Source organism: Saimiri boliviensis, chromosome 2 (genome assembly GCF_048565385.1).
Source record: "Saimiri boliviensis isolate mSaiBol1 chromosome 2, mSaiBol1.pri, whole genome shotgun sequence".
In the NCBI taxonomy this organism is placed as follows: Eukaryota; Metazoa; Chordata; class Mammalia; order Primates; family Cebidae; genus Saimiri; species Saimiri boliviensis.
This window is the reverse complement of record NC_133450.1, coordinates 146,357,475-146,377,569: the sequence shown is the minus strand read 5'-3', so window position 1 is coordinate 146,377,569 and position 20,095 is coordinate 146,357,475. Positions and strand designations below refer to the sequence as shown.

General features: G+C 45.0%; 1 protein-coding gene across 1 annotated transcript in view; it reads left to right on the top strand.

Moving 5' to 3' along the window:
• GCNT1 (glucosaminyl (N-acetyl) transferase 1) overlaps positions 1-20,095 on the top strand; it is a 174,435-nt gene that overhangs the window by 127,819 nt on the left and 26,521 nt on the right. Inside the window, exons 7-9 of the transcript XR_012516518.1 lie at positions 6,685-6,967; positions 8,805-8,930; positions 19,918-20,069. The gene's annotated coding sequence lies outside the window, so the exon portion shown is untranslated. The remainder of the gene's footprint in view (positions 1-6,684; positions 6,968-8,804; positions 8,931-19,917; positions 20,070-20,095) is intronic.

The following is a 20,095-nucleotide window of genomic DNA, read 5'->3' as shown; positions in this document are numbered from 1 at the left end:
TTTCTTTCTTTCTTTCTTTAAATTCTTTATAGAGGTGAGCTCTCACCATCTTGCCCAAGCTGGTCTCAAAATTCTGGGCTTAAGTGATCTTCCTGGCTCAGCCTCCCAGAATGCTGGGATTACAGACATAAGCCACTGCACCCAGCTGACATCCATATTTCTACCACCAATCTCTTCAAGGCAATCTAGGCTTTTACTATCAAGGTCCTGAAAATTCCTCTACCTCCACCCATTGTAATTGCCCATCAGGTTCTTCCTGCGGCTTCATGGCCAAGGTCAATTCCCTGAGATTGTGGTATTGCAGTAAAGAGGTTAATTGATGCTGGGCTAGCCATATGAAAGATGGAGTTATCATTGAAGTCAGTCTCTCCAAAGTCTCAGAGGTTTCAGTTTTTCAAGGATAGTTTTGTGGGCAGGGACTAAGGAATGGGTGCTGCTGTTTGGTTGAGGCTGCAATCATAGGCGTGTGGAAATCCATCCTCATGCTGTGAGTCTGCCTCTGAGTTGGGGGCCACAGGATCCGTTGAGTCATGAGTGATGAGTCTGGAAGTGGACTCATCATTTAATGATATCTCAAAAACCAATTTTAGGTTCTGTAATAGTGATGTTATCCGTAAGAACAGTTGGGGAAGTCACAAATCTTGTGACCTCTGGCTACATGACTTCTGAGCAGTGAGGGATTACAGAAACTATCCCAACGTTTTAGCAGAATTCAGGCCCCTCCCATAATCCTAATCTTACCGCCTTTCATCAGTTTTCAGTCTTTGAGCAAGGATGGAGCTTGTTTTAGGGAAGGACTATTATCATCCTTGCTTCCAAGTTAAACTTTAAAACTAGATTCCTCCCATAGTTAGCTTGGCCTCTGCACAGGAATGAGTGAAGCCAGCCAGCCTGAGGCTCGAAGCTAGATGGAGTCAGCCATGCCACTTTCTCCATCTTTGCTAAGGAGGCTTCACCATTACCCAGTTCTAACACCGCTTCCACGTTTTCGGTATTCGTTACATTCCGCTTTCCAGTACCAAAATCTGTATTGCTAGGGCTGCCTTACAAAGTAACTCAGACTGGATGGCTTAAAACCACAGAAATTCATTCCATCACAGTTGTGGAAGCCAGAAGTTGAAAATCAAGGTGTAAGCAGAGACATGCTATGACATTCTAGATCTAATTCTGCCTTGCCTCTGCCTGAATTCCGGGGGTGACCCCAATCTTTGGCACTCCTCCAGCACTTGCTTCTGTTGTCACAAGTTCTTCTCGTGCGTGTCGCCGTGGCATTCTCTTGGTTGTGTGTGTTTGTCCAAATTTCCCTCTTTTTATTAGGACACAAATCATATAGGATTAAAGGGCCAGCCCAATGACCTCGTTACAACTTGATTATATTGCAAAGATCCTATTTCCAAATAAGGTCACGTTTGTGCGTACCAGAAATTAGGACTTCAGCGTATCTTCCCAGGGGATGCAATGCCACCCACAACCCTGGATAAATACACCTGTGTAAACACCAACAAGATAAGGAAACGGAGCATTTCCAATGTTTAACAGGCTCCCTCATGCTCCCTCTCAGCCAGCACTTCCTGAAGGTAGCCTTTATTCTGAACACCATGGTCGACTTTGGTATCTATCTTGGAGCACATTTATGCTGAAGCAATGGAAAATAAGATAAGAAGTAATTAGACCAGCCATATAGTCAAAGATAACTCACACTTTAACTGCTGGACTTTGAGCCATTTCTGAGATAGTTTCATCAAAACATTATACTGTTTGAGTTCCAACTAAATGTCAGGCCCTGTGCTAATTTATTCATGTACCTTTAATTAATTAACTACTGTATTTATATTTATTTATTTATTTATTTTGAGATGGAGTCTCGCTCTGTTGCCCAGGCTGGAGTGCAGTGGTGCAATCTCAGCTCACGGGAACTTTCACCTCCTGGGTTCAAGCAATTCTCCTGCCTCAGCCTCCTGAGTAGCTGGAACTACACACATGTGCCACCACACCCAGCTAATTTTTTATTTTTAGTAGAGCCGGGGTTTCACCATATTGGCCAGGCTGGTCTCGAACTCCTGACTTTGTGATCTGCCTGCTTTGGCCTCCCAAAGTGCTAGGATTACAGGCGTGAACCACCGCACCCCATCTGTTTCATTTTATTTAATTCCATAAACTCCGTTTGAGGAAAGTATGCTATTTCCATCTAGAAAGAAGAACTGAGACATAGTGTGTTTGCCTAACACTAGCAAATCCCTAGCTAACAAATGACTGCTGGAACTGGGCAGAGCTCTCAGGTTAGTGTTTGGTTCAGCAAATATTTATTTGATGAGTGGTTATTATGGATAGAGGCATGGAGAATCATGCACAAATGCCACATTTCCCTGCTCTCAAGGAACTTAATATTCTTTGAAGGAACACAGGAAGGATATAATGTAAAAATAATACAGTAAAAAAAATACAGAGTCATTGTAATGATAGAGGCCAGCATGAAGTTCTAGAAAGGCACAAAAGATCAATATTGGCTCACCTGGGGGCGAGGGATGATCCAGGAAAGGATCTTGAGCTTTAAAGAAAGAGTAAGCAGGAGGTAGAAAAAAAGAAAGAGAGGAAGATGAGCAGGGGCAGGGAGGCATGAAACACAGGGGAAATCAAGCAGATGGGGATGGCAGGAGCCTGAAGTAAGACTCGGATTGCAGCTGGGGATGACGATCAGCAGTGGAAGGCAGGCCAGGGCAGACTTTTATTTCATGATAAAAAGGGAACCGTGCATATCTCCTGAGGTAGCAAATGCATTGCTTGTGGACAATTTTCAGTCTGCAGATGGTGCTTTTACTGCCACACAGTGTTTGAATAAAATCTACATGCCTTTAATGCCCCAGCTCATCCCAGGCCACACTGCTCCCTATTGTTTAATGCCTACCAGATACGTTCAGGTGTATGACCTGGATGTGTGGTGTCTAGGAAGGACGCCGGGTGCCACTGCAAGGGACATTGGCCACACTTTGTTGTTGTTGCTGTTGTTGTTAATGTGTTTTAGAGACGGAGTCTCATTATGTTGCCCAGGCAAGTGGGTCCCTGCCTCAGTCCTGAGTTGTTGTGGTGACAGGCACATGCTCCTGTGCCCAGCTGAATTTTAGATAAAGTTTTCTAGAAACAGTGTCAGAGATGGACTTGAGAGAGTGAGGCTGGAGCAGGATGTTCAGTTAAGAGGTTATAAAAATGGCAAGATGTGGTCGCTGTCTGAGCGTAGTAATAGAAGAGAGGAACGATCATACTTAAAAACCAGTGAAGAGATAAAAATCACTAGCAGAGAGTGAGTCTCTGGAGGTGAGGAGGTGGGAAGTGGTTTTCTTCCCATCTGTCACCCTGGGGCATGCTGTGCAATTTCTGCATGGGTTCTAATTCAAGGACCCAGTCAGGCTGGTGCACACAAGGGTGGGCCACAGAGATATTGGAGAATGGCCTGGCACCAAGTAGGAAAAGGAGAGGCCCTTAGCTCCATCTAGAAAAGAGCCTCAGCTTCTCTTGGCAAAGCTTACACTAGTGGGGAGAGTTTGACAGTCAACGCCAAACCCGGCTGTAGATCACTGCAACTGACCGTCTTCAGCAATTGCTGTACAGAGATAGCTATGCTGTTACTAGTTGGTTAAATAGTGTATTGACTCTTTTAATTTTTTTTTTCTTTTTTTGTTTTTGTTTTTTTGTTTTTTTTTTTTGGTCATCTTTACAAATTGAGAGTTAGAAAGTATATGAAGATGGGACATCTGAAATCAGTAGCCAGTGTCCTGGTCCTGAGCAGCAGTAGCAATCACCTCAGTGACCTTAGGACCTAACCAAGGCCTTTCTTTTTTTTTTTTTTTTTTTGAGACAGAGTTTTGCTCTTGTTACCCAGGCTGGAGTGCAATGGCGTGATCTCGGCTCACCGCAACCTCCGCCTCCCGGGTTCAGGCAATTCTCCTGCCTCAGCCTCCTGAGTAGCTGGGATTACAGGCACGCGCCACCAAGCCCAGCTGATTTTTTGTATTTTTAGTAGAGACGGGGTTTCACCATGTTGACCAGGTTGGTCTCGATCTCTTGACCTCGTGATCCACCCGCCTCGGCCTCCCAAAGTGCTGAGATTACAGGCTTGAGCCACGGCGCCCGGCACCAAGGCCTTTCTTAATGGGCCATGCCTGCAAAGAGCAGATTAAAGGACTACGGTTTTTCCATAGTCCTTTAATCATATGTAGTATGATTTTGGGAGACCCAGGGAAGGGGCCCATCTAAAATCTAAGTGATTCAATGGCAAATCTGTGAACTAAAGCCATTGCTTCAGAATTCCCACCAAAAATTCCCACCAGACTTGCCTTTTTGACCGAAGGTTTTGGTTGGTTCTTAAAATGCAAATATCCATGGGAGGGATAAACATGAAGCTTTATCGGTCACTGACACTTTTGTATGAATGAGACAGTGCTTTTCTGACTAGGATTGATATATGAAGAATGCAGAATCAGACACCTGAGTTCATCTAAAGAAATGCCCAAAAGAAGAGTGAACCAGAAATGGAATCTACATATGAGGAACAGAGTAGGATGTATAGCAGGGATTAGCAAACTTTTTCTTTTTTTGTTTTGTTTTGTTTGTTTGTTTGTTTGAGACGGAGTCTCCCTCTGTCACCTAGGCTGGAGTGCAATGGCATGATATTGGCTCACTGCAACTTCCACCTCCCAGGTTCGAGCAATTCTCCTGCCTCAGCTTTCTGCGTAGCTAGGATTACAGGCCCCTGCCACCATGTCTGGCTAATTTTTTTGTGTTGTTGGTAGAGACAGGGTTTCACCATGTTGGCCAGGCTGGTCTTGAACTCCTGACCTCAGGTGATCCACCTGCTTCGGCCTCCTAAAATGCTGGGATGACAGTCGTGAGCCACTGTGCCCAGCCCAAACCTTTTCTATAAATGGAACGTAGGCAATATTTTATGCTTTGCAATGCTTATTGTTGCCATTGCATAATACTCAACTATGCCATTATAGAGAAAAAGAATGAGCATGACTGTTAGAATAAAACTTAATTTACAAAAGTGAGTGGTGGCAGGCAAAATATGGCCAAAGGGCCACAGTTTGCCATCTCTTATACAGAGGTAAAAAAACACGGGCCTTGGAGACAGATAGACTTGAATCCAAATCCCATCTCTAATAACGACTAGCTATATAGTCTTATGAAAATTAGAGTATCTCTCTAATCCTCATTTATCTCAAATGTAAAGTGGGATAGCAACACCAATGTCCAGTATAGTGATAAAGTTGAGAGAAGGTTCTAAATATAAAGTTCTTCACACTGTGCATGGCACATGTAGACACCCAGCGAATATTCGTTCCTCTTCTCCACTTTGACTTTTCCTTGAGCTGACATTGTTCAACGTATGTGAGTGTGAATAAATGTTTGTTGGTCATTTGATTAACTGGTAATCAAATGGTAATCTAGAGAAGTAAGAGTACGAACCAGGGTATTTCTGGGATCCCAAGTTTCTTGGAGTGATAGGATGGTATGTACTTGGGATGTTACATAAAGTTTGAAATTTACTAAAGGGATTTGAAGATTCTCTGTGTCAGGAATGTTGGTTGCAAGCAAAATAAATTGACTGACTAATTGAAGGAAAAAGAAACTTTATTGGAAGAATATGGTGCAGCTCATAAGATCTTAGAGAAGCCAGAGAAGTATATTTACAGCTGATGAGGCAGATGAAAGGGATCTCAGAAGAGGAATTTCATATCAGTCTTGACCTGGCTTCTAGAAAACTAAACGTTCTATACTGAAACATTTAGCCCAACGTGCAAGACCCATGGAGAATTCAGATTGGATAAACTTGGTTACAAGCCTGCCCCTTCACTGTTTCAGAGGGGAAAGAAGAAGGATCTTGGGCAAGGATTCTCCAGGGGACTTCCTTAGTGGAAGAACTGGCACCTGGATTTAAAGACTGGTTGGGTGAAACTAGATCGTGGTCCCTGTAGTCAGCACTTACGACAATAAGGTTCTCAGACTCAACAAAACATACCAGAATGAATGGGATGAAAGGCCCCTTGTCCATCTGCTAAGGATTTCTGAACCTCGGCACTGTTGATGTTTTGGGTAGGATAATTCTTGGTTGTTGGGGGCTGTCCTATGCACTGTAGAATGTTTAGCAGCATCCTGGTCAGTAGCAGTCCCCATTCCAGTTTTGACAACCACAAATGGCTCCAGACTTTGCTAAATATCCCTAGGGAGAGTGAAATCCACGCCAGACTGAGAACTGTAGGGCTGGCTCGCATCCTGGAGGTTCCTCTGAATGTCCGGTATGTATGGTCTGGTCTTATGTAACCATTCCCTTAAAGACTTGGTTGACTCAGAGGATAGACTCAATTTAGTTCTTGTGATCCACTCTGCTTCCTGAGAGGATTCATTATTGTTGAACTTCCCACCAAATATTTCAATGAACATTTCAAGATGACAATTTCTAAGCATTCTCAAGTTCAGGTAAGGCTTGCATCTCCAGTGGCCTAGACACTCAAAGGCGAATGCATAAATAGATAAATGAACAAGTAGATGAATGGAAAGGAGAAAAAGCATACATCCAATTTCGTCTGCACAGTGGCTGTTGCAGTTCTTTTTTTGCTCTACTCCAAACCTAATTCCTATTCTTCCTTTCTGATTTCTTCTGGGGAGTTACCACTCCCTCTTTTACAGATGATGCAGTCATGGAGGATTATAAAATCAGGTCCTTCTCTTCCCCTAAAGAAGCCCAAGGTTTCTGGAGGATTCCTGCTCCAGAGCCTTTCTCCAACACTGCCATACCTGCAGCGGCAGGCATGTGACCCACGCTCAGTGAAGTGGAATTTTCTCCCAGGAGTCTGAGTGTGAAAGAGGCATGGAAAGAGAAGGGGAAAGGAGAGGACTGGATGGTTGTGGAATGCCGGCTTCCAAAAGGACTTACAGAGCATCTGCTCCATCATCCTCGCTGCCTTGAGAGGCAAGTGGGGCTCAGCATGAGTTGAGATGACTTTCCTAAGGTTGCTCCGTAGGGAAAAAGTACAGCTGATGGGGCTTTTGGGGAAGGAAAGAGAAAGAAAAAAGAGATGGAGCTGGGCAGGAGAAGGAGAGAGAAAACAGGCAAGAAGGAAGAGGTATTTCTCATGAAGGGCAATGGTGTAGATTCACTCACTCATGACCCAGCGCTGCGGCTTTCCTGCCAGATCCTTGGGCTCTGAGAGAAATGAGGCGATCTAGGCTTTGTCAGCTCATGGACAACCCTTCCATGAGTGCTCCGGAAACATACAGGCTGGACTCCTTGGCAACGGTTTCCTCTTTAAAATAACAACTACCCCCATGACTACTACTTCTTATTAAACTCTATGTGCCCTGGGCTATCAGGCCATTGCATATATTTCTGCATTGATTCTTCCCAGAAAGCCAATGAGACAGATGATAGTATTGTTCCCATTTTACAGATGAAGACAGTGAGCATCAGAGAAGTTGAGTAACTTGCCCAAGGGCAGAAACAAAGTTTGAGCCAAGGTCAGATTAACTGCGAGACTTCTGACCACAGACAGTGGGGACTTTACAGCTTAGGTCCTGCCAGAGCCAGGCCCTGGAGAGATGGAGGTGAGCACTGGAGTTCCTCATCTCCTGTTCCAGCTCAGACCTAGGCCTATCTCTATGTCTTCAGCTCTTTAAGCAGGACTTAGCTTTTTGAACTTGATTTTGATCTGGCTTTGGAAATGCAGCTGCCTCCTGCTGAAATGGTCCCACTCTCCATCGGATGAATTAACTTGCTTTTCATCTTCTCCTCTCTCCCTTGGCCTGTGGGTCACCGGGCTACTCGATAGCACCTTGGCCAGCGAATCAATGGATAAGGATGGGAAAAGAAGGAAAACTTAGCTCAACGCTTGTTACCTGAGGCCGTGGCTGAACCCAATGCCCACAAAGGGGGTTTTGTATTTCCCATGAATTTAAAATGTCCCTGTCACTCATGCTACCGAATGTCCTGAGTTGGCGATCCAAAAAAGAATGCCATCATTGTGCAAACAGGGCAATTTATAACAAAATTCTTCACAGCACACGGCTATGCAGTAAAACCTCAACGCCAAGGAGCTCATTGCTAGGCTGTTTCTTTGTTGCTCCTGCCTTGGCTGGGGGTGGAGGAGAAATGAGGGGGAGTGTTGCTGCTGAAAAGCCCAAGACCTGCCGGAGATCCAGGTCCTGCCCCAATCTCCTTGTGGGTTCAGTTCACGCCCCCGACGGCCTCTGTGCTACTCCCCCACCGTATCCCTCAGTGTCTTCTCTGTGTACCATTTCCAGTGCTGATCAGGGAACATAAAATCTTGATCTTAAAATGGAGATATCGCCATGCCAGAAAGGTACTAACAAATTATAAGCAGCCACAGTCAACGTTGGCTTCCGACAGTCTCGACCACCTGGGAGAATGTTTTCTGGTGGGGTTAGCAGAGAAGAGGACAAGGAGGTCGTGCCCATCTAAAGGGCGGCACGCATCTTTTGAAAACATTCTCTTTTGTTTGCTTCTCTTTCCTGGTCTTTTTCCTTTCTCATTTCTCTTGCTTTTTAAAATGCTCTCCGTCACAGAAGGAGGGGAAGCACTATTGAGCAAGAGGGTTCCCTATTGGCTTGCAGCAACATAGAGGGGCAGTAGCTTTGCTCACATGCTGAGGGGCGGCTCGATGTTAGCTGAGGGGTGATTCTAGTTCAGGACTCAGGCTGAGAGAGATAGAAGAAGGTGAAAGTTCCTAATGTCATGAAACAAAATTACAACAAGTTTAAAGATCTTAATTGGCTTTTATTTGTGATTCTAGAATCAGACAATGCAGAATCTGCCTCATTCTATAAAGGAAAAAGAGTGTTGTGATGAGCTGCGCAGAGGATGAGCTGTCTGTGGTTTTATAGGCAGAAAGAAGCGGAGCAAAGCAGAAACACAACAGGTGGGTTCGTTGTTTCAAAGTTACCTTCGTTGTAAGATCAAGGCAGAGGGGATTTCATCATCATGCTAATTGAGACTGGCCTGTTCCAGGATTTGGCTATTAGCTCGCTCTCTGTCCTGATTTCTTGGAAGTTCAGGTAAGCAACTTAGCTGTGGCTTGGTGGTATAGAATATTAGCATGAGTGACTCTATTTCGGTTTGGTCTGTTGGGCCTCGTGCAGGGACTCGGTTCAAACCAATGGCCTCCTGTACATTTTATTTACACTAATTTGGCTTTTTGACCTAATTTGTTTCCCAAGTTATTCTTCTTAAAAACTTCTTTTTCTTTTCTTCTTTTTTTTTTTCGAGAGAGGGTCTCACTCTGCCACATGGGCTGGGGCTCCGTGATTCATGACTTGCAGAAGAGGGAGTGGTAATTCCCAGCTGACATCAGAAAGGAAGAATAGGAATTAGGTTTAGCATACAGCAAAAGAAAGAACTACAACAGTTGTTACAGGAAAGCGGTCCCGATCCAGGCCCTAAAAGAGGATTCTTGGATCTCACACGAGAAAAAATTCAAGGCGCGTCCATAGAGTAAAGTGAAAGCAAGTTTTTAAGGAGAGTAAAGGAATAAAAAATCGCTACTCCATAGACAGAGCAGCCCCGAGGGCTGCTGGTTAGCCCATTTCTGTTGTTATTTCTTGATGATATGCTAAACAAGGGGTGGATTATTCATACATCCCCTCTTTAGACCATGTAGAGTAACTTCCTGATGTTGCCATGGCATTCGTAAACTGTCATGGCGCTGGTGGGAGGGTAGCAGTGAGGATGTCCAGAGGTCACTCTAGTGACTCTCTTGGTTTTGGTGGAATTTAGCCAGCTTCTTTACTGCAAATTGTTTTATCAACAAGGTCTTTATGACCTGTATCTTGTGCTGACCTGGTATCTCATCTTGTGACTTAGAATGCCTTCACTGTCTGGAAATGCAGTCCAGTAGGTCTCAGTCTCATTTTACCCAGTTCCTATTCAAGATGGAGTTACTCTGGCTCACACACCTCTGACACAGTGACACCATCATGGCTCACTGCAGCCTCAACCTCCCAGGCTCAAGTGATCCTCCCACCTCAGCCTCCTGAGTAGCTGAGACTGCAGGTGTGTGCCACCACACCCAGCTAATTTTTGTATTTTTTGTAAAAACGATGTCTCACTATGTTGAGCAAGCTGGTCCGTTGGTCTCAAACTCCTGGCCTCAAGCTATCAGCCTCCCAAAGGCCAGGCATGACCTACCGAGCCCCACTGATTCTTAAACACCTCTTGAATGCCAAAGTGAATTAACTTTTCAACTCCCTTTTCTCCTTTTATCTTTTTTTTAAAGATTTTGGGGGACATGTTATTATGTTTTCAACATTTAATCATTAAAAATCTCAGAAGTAGAAAAAAAGGGTATACTGCATCCTCATTCACTCTGGGTAATTTTAAAGCTAGCAAAACTAGAGAAATAAATGGAATGAAATAGCAAACAGTGAGGAAACAAGATGTTCACTTTTGAATTCTCAATAGTAAAGACATCCCACTTACACACTGACATGTAAATTAACAAGACTTTCATCTTTTGGGGGGCTCTGCCTCTGGCCCCTATCCTTAAAATGGGTCTTTAAAGGAAGGCTCCTGTTACAAGCTCTTTGTGGTTTCTTCCTTGCCACGGGGATTCATGAATATACAAAGGACTTGGATGGTTGGGAGGGGGATGAAACCTGAGATTTGAACTAAGCCTTATAAATCTGTTTTTAGAAAAGCCAGCCAGCAATCCAGTTGCTAACATCCTGGGGAGCTGCAAATAGGGCCCAGAGGTGGGAAGAGAGAGGGTGGGGCAGATCAGAGAAGGTTGTCATTTGCCTCCCAGGGGGTAAAGTCAGAGTCTAGCCTGGGAGATAGAATTTTCAGTGGTCTAGACCAGACCAGAGCCTCCAAAAGTGCCCGAAAATGACCGACTTGGGAATCTTAAGATGCAGATTCTGATTCAGTAGGTCTGGGGGTGGGGTAGAAGGTGGGCAGCATGGAGAACCTGCATTTTTATCAAGCTCCTAAGTAAAGCCAACTCCTAAGCTGCAACCTATGCAGTCACCTAGACTCTGGACTTGGTTTAACACACATTTTCACCTTCTTAAAATTGTAAGTGAATTTTAAATTTGAACTTGGGTTTTGTAAGTCTGATGGGGCGATCCAGCCAGTCGGAGACTAGAGGAGATCTCTGCAGTGAGTGTGAATATGTGTGGCCACTGTGTTTTGCGCCCCATTTGCATATAGTGCTTGAGATGCCCCATGAGTATACAATTTTGGTGGGAGTTCAGCAAGTCCCAAGCGGTGTCTTATGGCTGTGATTTGATAAAGTTTGGGGGCGCTGACAGCCTGGGGAGGCCATGCTTGCCATTGGTACCAGAACTTGCTATGAACACAGAAAGAAGGCAGTGATGTTCTAAGAAACATGAATGACCAAGAAACCCTATCATATCTCTCCTGAGTTATTTATTTCCATCTCCTGGGTTCAAGTGATTCCCTATATTACCCAACCACAGATGCTGAAAACGATGACATAGAAGAGAAGGTAAGGTTCTTTTTCCTTTCAGTCCTTCCCTATCCTTCAGGAAGCGGAAGATATTGTGAGTAGAATATGTGCTTATTAAGAAGTAAAAACTAGGCCGGGTGCGGTGGCTCAAGCCTGTAATCCCAGCACTTTGGGAGGCCGAGGCGGGTGGATCACAAGGTCAAGAGATCAAGACCATCCTGGTCAACATGGTGAAACCCTGTCTCTACTAAAAATACAAAACATTAGCTGGGCATGGTGGCGTGTGCCTGTAACCCCAGCTACTCAGGAGACTGAGGCAGGAGAATTGCCTGAACCCAGGAGGCGGAGGTTGCGGTGAGCTGAGATCGCGCCATTGCACTCCAGCCTGGGTAACAAGAGTGAAACTCTGTCTCAAAAAAACAAAAACAAAAACAAAAACAAAACAAACAAACAAACAAAAGAAGTAAAAACTAAATAAAGTTACTCAACTTTATTTAGTATTCCCACTGTTTTGGTAAGAACAAAATTCACCTGTGTGTACAAGTTACAAAATACAAGTTGTGTTATTTTGATGATTCCAGCTTTGGAATTAAATGCTCACATATTTGCATTTAAAACTGTCATTGCTTGATAAAAAGATGAATGACAAATTTATATTAGTAATTTAAAATGTTCTTTTTTTACTTAGAATGACATTAAATGGACTGGGCACATTGGCTCACACCTGTAATCCCAGCACTTTGGGAGGCCGAGGCAGGTGGTTCGCCGGAGATCAGGAGTTAGGGACCAGCTTGGCCAATGTGGTGAAACCCCATCTCTACTAAAAATGCAAAAATATGCTGGGTGTGGTGGTGCGTCCCTGTAATCCCAACTAATTGGGAGGCTGAGGTGAGAGAATTGTTTGAATCTGGGAAGCGGAGGCTGCAGTGAACCGAGATCGTGCCACTGCACTCCAGCCTGGGCAACAAGAGGGAAACCCAGTCTCAAAAAAAAAAAAAAAAAAAAGAATGACATTAAATGACAAATAGAAAACACCATGACAACTTGAGAGACTGTGGAAGACAAAAGCACTTTTTCCCTGCTTTTTGAACAGGGCCTATATTTTTATTTTGCACTGGGCCACACAAATTATGTCGCCAGCCATGCTTCCGGTTGGAGTGCAGTGGTGTGATCTCACCTTACCAGAACCTCTGCCTTCTGGGTTCAAGTGATTCTCCTGCCTCAGCCTCCTGTGTAGCTGGGACTATAGGCATGTACTACCACTCGGGGCTAATTTTGTATTTTTAGTAGAGACAGACTTTCTCCATGTTAGTCAGGCTGGCCTTGAACTCCCAACCTCAGGCGCTCCACCCCGATTCGACCTCCCAAAGTGCTGGGATTACAGGCATGAGCTATCTCGCCTAGCCTAAACAATTATTTTTGAGTGGTTATTACTGTGATGTGGCTAGAGAGATAATGTTTTGCCTTTCTTTTAAGGAAAAATAATACAGGAATTTAACAGACTTAAGAATAGTTTCTATATATCAGAAAATCTTTGTACCAATCATAACCTTAATTAAATGTATATGTATACCTATATACCTACATCTCTATATCTCTATATTTCTATATCTATCCATCTCTATTATTCTTTTTTTATTTTTTAATTAATTTTTTTTTTTTTTTTGGTAGAAAGTGATTTATTTCGAGAGAAAGAGAGAAACAGGAAAAGGAGAGAGAAAGGAACAGCTAACTCTCACACTGAGTGAGAGAATCCAGGAAGATGGAATCCAGGAGAGGAAAACCGCTTCCACCCTGAGTCAAAGGGAATAGAGAGAGGTGGAGTTTAGGAAGAGAAGAGAGGCTTCCACGAAGGGAGTGTTCGTGGAAGGGGATTCAAACATGGAGTTCCCCATCTCTAGGATTCTTAAGAAATCACCTGTATGTAATGAATGTGTAATGAACAAGCCACTGGAGCCACGTGATTAATCAACACTGTTTTATATTCAGAGGAGTGGAGGCGTTAGGGCAAAGTAGTTCCTCCTGGCTCCCCTCAAGCGGTCCACCTGCTCTACTTCCTGGTTGATGGTCCTAGAAAAGCAGCCTTTAGCTCCTATCAAGTGGGGCAGGCTTAGAGAGCAAAGAAAGACTCATGTCTGGTAAGATTAACTGATGCTTTTCATAGTCCCTTCAGTAATACCACATATCCATCACTTTATTTGTCTTTTCATATGCCTTTTGATTTTTTTGTTGAAAGCTGGACATGATGTCCTTGTTAAAAGACTGCTGTAAACAGGCATTTGGTATGAGGTTTTATGTTCTTCTGGCAAGGAACTTCAGCTGTATTTGCTGTGGCTGTGGGTGTTGAAAGCTAAACTTTCATCTGATGTGCTTGTTTCGGTCTCCCTGTTGTCTTTGAAGTCTTTGGGTTTCCCCAAAGGGCTCTTAAACTGTCACTTTTTTTTTTCTTGAGACAGAATTTTTGCTCTGTCTCCCAGGCTAAAGTGTAGTGTGAGATCTTGGCTCACTGCAAACTCTACTTCCTGGGTTCAAGTGATTCTCCTGCCTCAGCCCCCCGAGTAGCTGGGACTACAGGTGTGCACCACCATGCCCAGGTAATTTATTTTTTAATTTTTTTATTTTTAGTAGAGACAGGGTTTCACCATATTGGTCAGGCTGGTCTCGAGCTCCTGACCTCAGATGATCTGTGCACCTCAGCCTCCCAAAGTGCTGGCATTACAGGCGTGAGCCACCATGCCTGGCATTATTAAATCTAGGCTCTAGAGGCTTTGTAAATAGGTCCTCCAATTGTTTTCCCCTGTTACGAAACACCAGCCCTCTTAATGTGGTGGAGAGCGTGTGGGGAAGGAAGTGTTCTACAGTCTGTGAATAGGCCTCAGTCTTGGTGGTGAGCCTGTGCCCCTTGGCTGGCACCTTCACCAAGTGCCTCTCGGTCACCATTTGTGACCCCAGAACCCACTGGAGTTGGGCATTTTCCTTCACCCAGGTCCACCTAGGCTCCAGTTTCTCTTGAGGATAGGCATTGTTTTAAACAAACAGAATGTTCTGGGCTTACTTTTTAAATGCTTTCCCCCACCCCCTGGGGGAATCACTAGGGAATTCTTCTCTGACTTTAGAACCTAGCGGCACTCCTGGAGTTAAAACTCAGGAAGTGTGGGGTTTGCCACTACCTGCATTTCTTTTTTTATTTTCGAGACAGGGTTTCGTTCTCATTGCCCAGGCTGGAGCGCAATGGCGTGATCTTGGCTCCCTGTTGCCTCCGCCTCCCAGGTTCAAACAATTCTCCTGCCTCAGCCCCTCGAGTAGCTGGGATTACAGGCACGCACCACCAAGCCCAGCTGAGTTTTGCATTTTTAGTAGAGACGGGGTTTCACCACATTGGCCAGGATGGTCTCAATCTCGACCTCGTGCTCCACGCACCTCGGCCTCCCAAAGTGCTGGGATTACAGGCGTGAGCCACTGCGCTTGGCTCTCTCCCGGAATTTTTAACTCTCAGCCTTGTCCACACCGAGCCTCCAGCAATTTGTTATTGACAGTTCAGGTTTTTCCAACTTGACTCTAGTTCCTTGGAAGTTTCTGCTCCTGAGCTTCTGCTCTGGTAAGTTGTGATTCTCTCATCTATCTGCGTGTCTCCTCAGTTTTGGGGGCAGCTGTTTGCTGAACTGATGGATATAAGAATTGTATGGCTGGGCATGGTGGCTCATGCCTGTAATCCTAGCACTTTGGGAGGCCTAGACGGGCGGATCATGAGGTCAGGAGATTGAGAACATCCTGGCTCACACAGTAAAACCCTGCCTCTACTAAAAATCCAAAAAATCAGCCAGGCATAGTAGTGGCACCGCCTGTAGTCCCAGCTGCTCAGGAGGCTGAGGCAGGAGAATCGCTTGTACCTGGGAGGTGGAGGTTGTGGTGAGCCTAGATAATGCCACTGCACTCCAGCCCGGGCAACAGAGCAAGACTCGATCTCAAAAAAAAAAAAAAAAAAAAAAAAAGGATTGTTAGTTTTCAGCTTGCTGGGTGGACAGAAGAGATGACTTCTAACTTCCTATATGCCTGACTGGAAACCAGAAGTCCCCCACATCATTTAATTTGAGTTTTCCACATTAAGTTTAGAGATACTCAGTCACACCTGGGTGTTGTGGCTCGCATTTGTGACCCCAGCACTTTGGGAAGCCGAGGCTGGAGGATCACTTGAGGCCAAGAGTTTGAGATCAGCCTGGGAAACATAGCGAGACCCCATCTCAAAAATGTAAGAGATCTTCAGTCACCCACACATGAGGCAAGCCAGGACTGGAGACCTTGGGTGAGGTGACCTGTTTCATGAAGGTGAGGCAAACACCTCAGACTGGCCTGGAGCCCTTTAGGAAGTTACTGTTGGATACCATACCTTTACTTATCTCCATGGTTATAATGGGACCAGATTTCCATACCCACCAGAGCAAATACAAGGCCTGTCCCAAATGGAGATGGGGAAGTGTCCCAGAGAGGTGCTTTAGCACTGTGCTTCCCTCTGCTTCCCCAGTGCTTGTCCATATGGCCAAACAGGGGGACTCCATAAAAGTTGAAAACCTCATTGGTGGAAAGATGAGGATATTTTTGTCTAGAAAACATTTTCAAATGTGTGGAGGCCCGCACTCAGGGCTTACAGTGTGGTATGACCCCAGACCCCGCCATTCATCTTGTACAAAGTTGTGTCTCAGCAGGTGTCATTGACAATCCAACAGCAACGGTGTTCCCTGGGATTGTACAGTACAAAGCCTGACACCCTATACTTAATGTCAGGGAAACACTGCATGAATGAGCTGCCAATTTGGGGATAGGGACTGGCCCAGGATCTCTCCAGAGCCCAGCTTTGCTGACCACAGATTATTTTCTGGCATCAGGTGCCGTGTAAGGGGCCCATATTCCTGGGGGAGCCTTCACAACAGGCTTAATTCTCAGAACTGCATCAGAATCTCCAAGTTTAGGGCAGGGTCCCATAATAGGAAAGAGCTCTAGCAATTTTTTTTTTGTATAATAATTATTATTTTTTTGAGACAGTGTCTCTGTCGCCCAGGCTATAGTGCAGTGGTACAATGGCTCAATGCAACCTTTGCCTCCAGGGTTCAGGTGATCCTTCCACCTCAGGCTCCTGAGTAGCTGAGACTACAGGCACACACCACCATGATTGGCTAATTTTTGTATTTTATGTAGAGATGGGGTTTCACCATGTTGCCCAGGCTGGTCTTGAACTCCTGAGCTCAAGTGATCCATCTGTCTTAGCCTCCCAAAGCCTCCCAGGATTACAGGCTTGAGCCACTGCGCCGGGCCAGGAGAGAGTTTTAGCCTTTTAAAGACTTTCCTATAGAAATTCCAGTATCTCTGGAAGCCTCAGCTGAAATCAGCTTGTTATTGTCTTGGGGCCACAGTTAAAGCTTTGAGTTTCTTTCGGGAGGCGAAGGACCCTTTAACTGTGGCAGCTGCATCCCCAACTCTCCTCTGAGCCCTGGGTTCTGCTCCTTTCTTCTGTAGGAGGGTTTGGAACGCTGCTGATTATCAAGCAACCCAGGGGCATGGCCAGGCTTCACTATGGCAGAGTTTGAACTGACTATGACAGGAGGTGGTAATGTCCCTCGGCCTCTGCAGGGATTTCTGTTCTACCCACTTATATGGCTTCAAGTAATGTGCATTTGTCACAGGATAATTCACAAAGCCGTTGAGTGCTGTCTTCTACTCCCTGCCAAAAAAGATTTTCAAAAGGAGGAAAAAGTAATTTTATCCTCGTTTTCAGGAAATTCTGGGCTGCCCATCTTAGAGGCCATGTATTAGTTATCTGCTGCTGTGTAACAAATTATTCCAAACCTTAGTGGCTTAAAACAAGAAGTACTTATTATCTCACAGTTTCTGTGAGTCAGGGATCAGCCGCTTAGTTGCTTCGGGTCTGCTGCAAGCCTGGACTCAGGTTGGCTAGGTTTCCAGTCATCACAAGGAGTATCTCGAGGAGGATCCATCTGCTTCCAAACTCACGTGGCTTTTGGCAAGCCTCAGGTACCCTCTGGCTGTTGTCCTAAATATCAGTTCCTTGCCACGTGGGATTCCTTGTTGGGCAGCTCATAATTATGACAGCTGGCTTCCCTCAGAGCAGTGAGAGAGGAAAAGAGACAGGAGAAAGAAGATTGAAGTCACTGTGGTTTTATCAGCTAATTTTGGGAGTGACATTGTATCACTTTTGCTGTATTCTGTTGGTTAGTGAGTCACTAGGTCCAACCCACACTCAAAGGAGGGGATTACACAAAGGTGTGAATACCAGGAGGTAGAGCTCACTGAGGGTCCTCTTGAAGGTTGCTATTCTGAGTTATTAATTTTTTTAATGTGTTATTCCCAGCCCCAAACAAAGTTACAAGCCATCTGTTATAAAGCTCTATCTAGGCCCCTGTGTGGAAAGTTAATTCAGCAGGGTGTTTCTTGGGAGGTATGGGGTCTGGGGATTGAGTTGAAAGACAAGGAGTTGCCTAAGGTTAGCAATGCTGCGTGGATTTAAGGAGATGTGAAAGGAAAGTCCACTAGCATCAATTTCCTATCAGGAAGTATCCTAGGCGGCAGCAGGAACTTTTAATGATAAACACATTTGCTGGGGGCAATGAACATCCAACACCATAGTCTCAGGAGCTACATAAAAGTTGCCAGATACCCTAAAGGTCAAAGAGCCTCCGGAACCATTGAATGGACCACAGGATCTTGGATAGTGAACATCCACCTAGTAAACATGATATGCCAAAGATCAAACCACATTTGCTAGGTAATTTTTGACAGATCTCACCACTGAAGAGTAAAAGAGCCCCCCATAGTGACTGACATTGGGAGTCTTCTAATCCTAGTAAATGGGGATATCTTAGTCTGGTTGTGCTGCTAGAACAAAATTACTACAGTGGATAATTTACAAACAATAGAAATTTATCTCATGATTCAGGAGGCTGGAAAGTCAAAGATTAAGGTACTGACATTTAGCATTTGGTGAGGGTCTTCTTGCTATGTCGTCACATAGTACAAGGCAGAAGAGCAAAAGAGCCCAGCTAGCTTTCTCCAGCACTCTATTTATTTGTTTATTTGTTTATTATTTTGAGACAGGGTCTCACTCTGCTGCCCAGGCTGGACTGCAGTGGTGCAATCACAACTCACTGCAGCCTCAACCTCCAGGCTCAAGCAATCCTCCCACCTTAGCCTCCTGAGTAGCTGGGACTGCAGGCATGAGCAACTACATCTGGCTAGTTTATAAAGTTTTTTTATAGAGATAGTGTCTCCCTAATTTATCAAGACTGGTCTCAAGCCCTTGGCCTTAAATGCTCTTCCTGTCTCAGCCTTCCAGAATGCTGGGATTGCAGGCATGAGCCACCCATACTTGGCCCCTCTAGCACTTTTTTGGTTTTTTTTAAGTTAAAAAGAGACAGAGTCCCTCTATGTTGCCCAGGCTGGTCTTGGACTCCTGGGCTCAAGTTATCCTCCTGCCTTGGCCTCCCAAAATGCTGTGCTGGGATTACAGGCACGAACCATCACGCTCGGCTCCCTTTAGCACTTTCATAAGAGTCTAACCCTAGCCATGAGGATGGAGTCCTGATGACCTACTCATCCCCTAAAGCAGGCGTCCCCAAACTACGGCCCGCGGGCTACATGCGGCCCCCCGCCGCACCTCAGGAAGGGGCACCTCTTTCATTGGTGGTCAGTGAGAGGAGCACAGTATGTGGCGGCCCTCCAACGGTCTGAGGGACAGTGAACTGGCCCCCTGTGTAAAAAGTTTGGGGACGCCTGCCCTAAAGGATCCACTTGATACCGTTACACTGGATCTCACGTTCTAACACATGAGTTCTGGGGGAACATTCAGACCGTAGCAGGAGGTTAGAATCAGATATAATCTAATTTAGAAAAATTAAGCATCAGATAGACATCTCTTTTATTATGGTAGTATGAAGGTATACTAGACTTATCTTTATTACTTGCTTAATGTTTATAACTCTTTGTAGTAGGCATTGCTTGTTCTTTTCACAGAAGGAGGAACTGCAACCCAGAGAAGTGAATATATGTTGAAAGAGCTAACACAGAACAGGGCTAGAGAACCCCTTGGATTAGATCCCAGATCATTTGGAATCACTTTACCTGGCTTAAACAAGAAAACAAGAAGGAAAGCAATGTATTGACTAATAGAACAGAGAAGTCTTGGGTTAAGATTGCAATCAGGCAGCACAGTTGATTCAGGAGCTCAGTGAAGGTGGTCAGGATGCTGTTTCCTTCTATTGTTCGTCTCCATTCTTCGATGCTTCCTCATTGTCAGGCTTCTTAGGATAGCAGGATGCCTGCCAGTGAGTTCAGACCTAAAGACCTTCCAGATTCAAGTGCCCCTAAAAATGTGGTGGCTCTCACAAAAGAGCGGTGGCTCTTAAACAATGCCAAATCGCGTTGTGTCTTCCAGGTTCCTGTTGGGCCACAAACTCATCTCTGAGTGTGTCCCTGGGAGAATGGGATGCTCTTTTGGACTAGGCCTGAGTTACATACCCATCTGGGACACAGGACCTGCTATGGCGACAACTTCATCTGTACACGGACAGAGACTGAAGAATGGAGGTAATCTCTCCGGAAATGAGTATTGT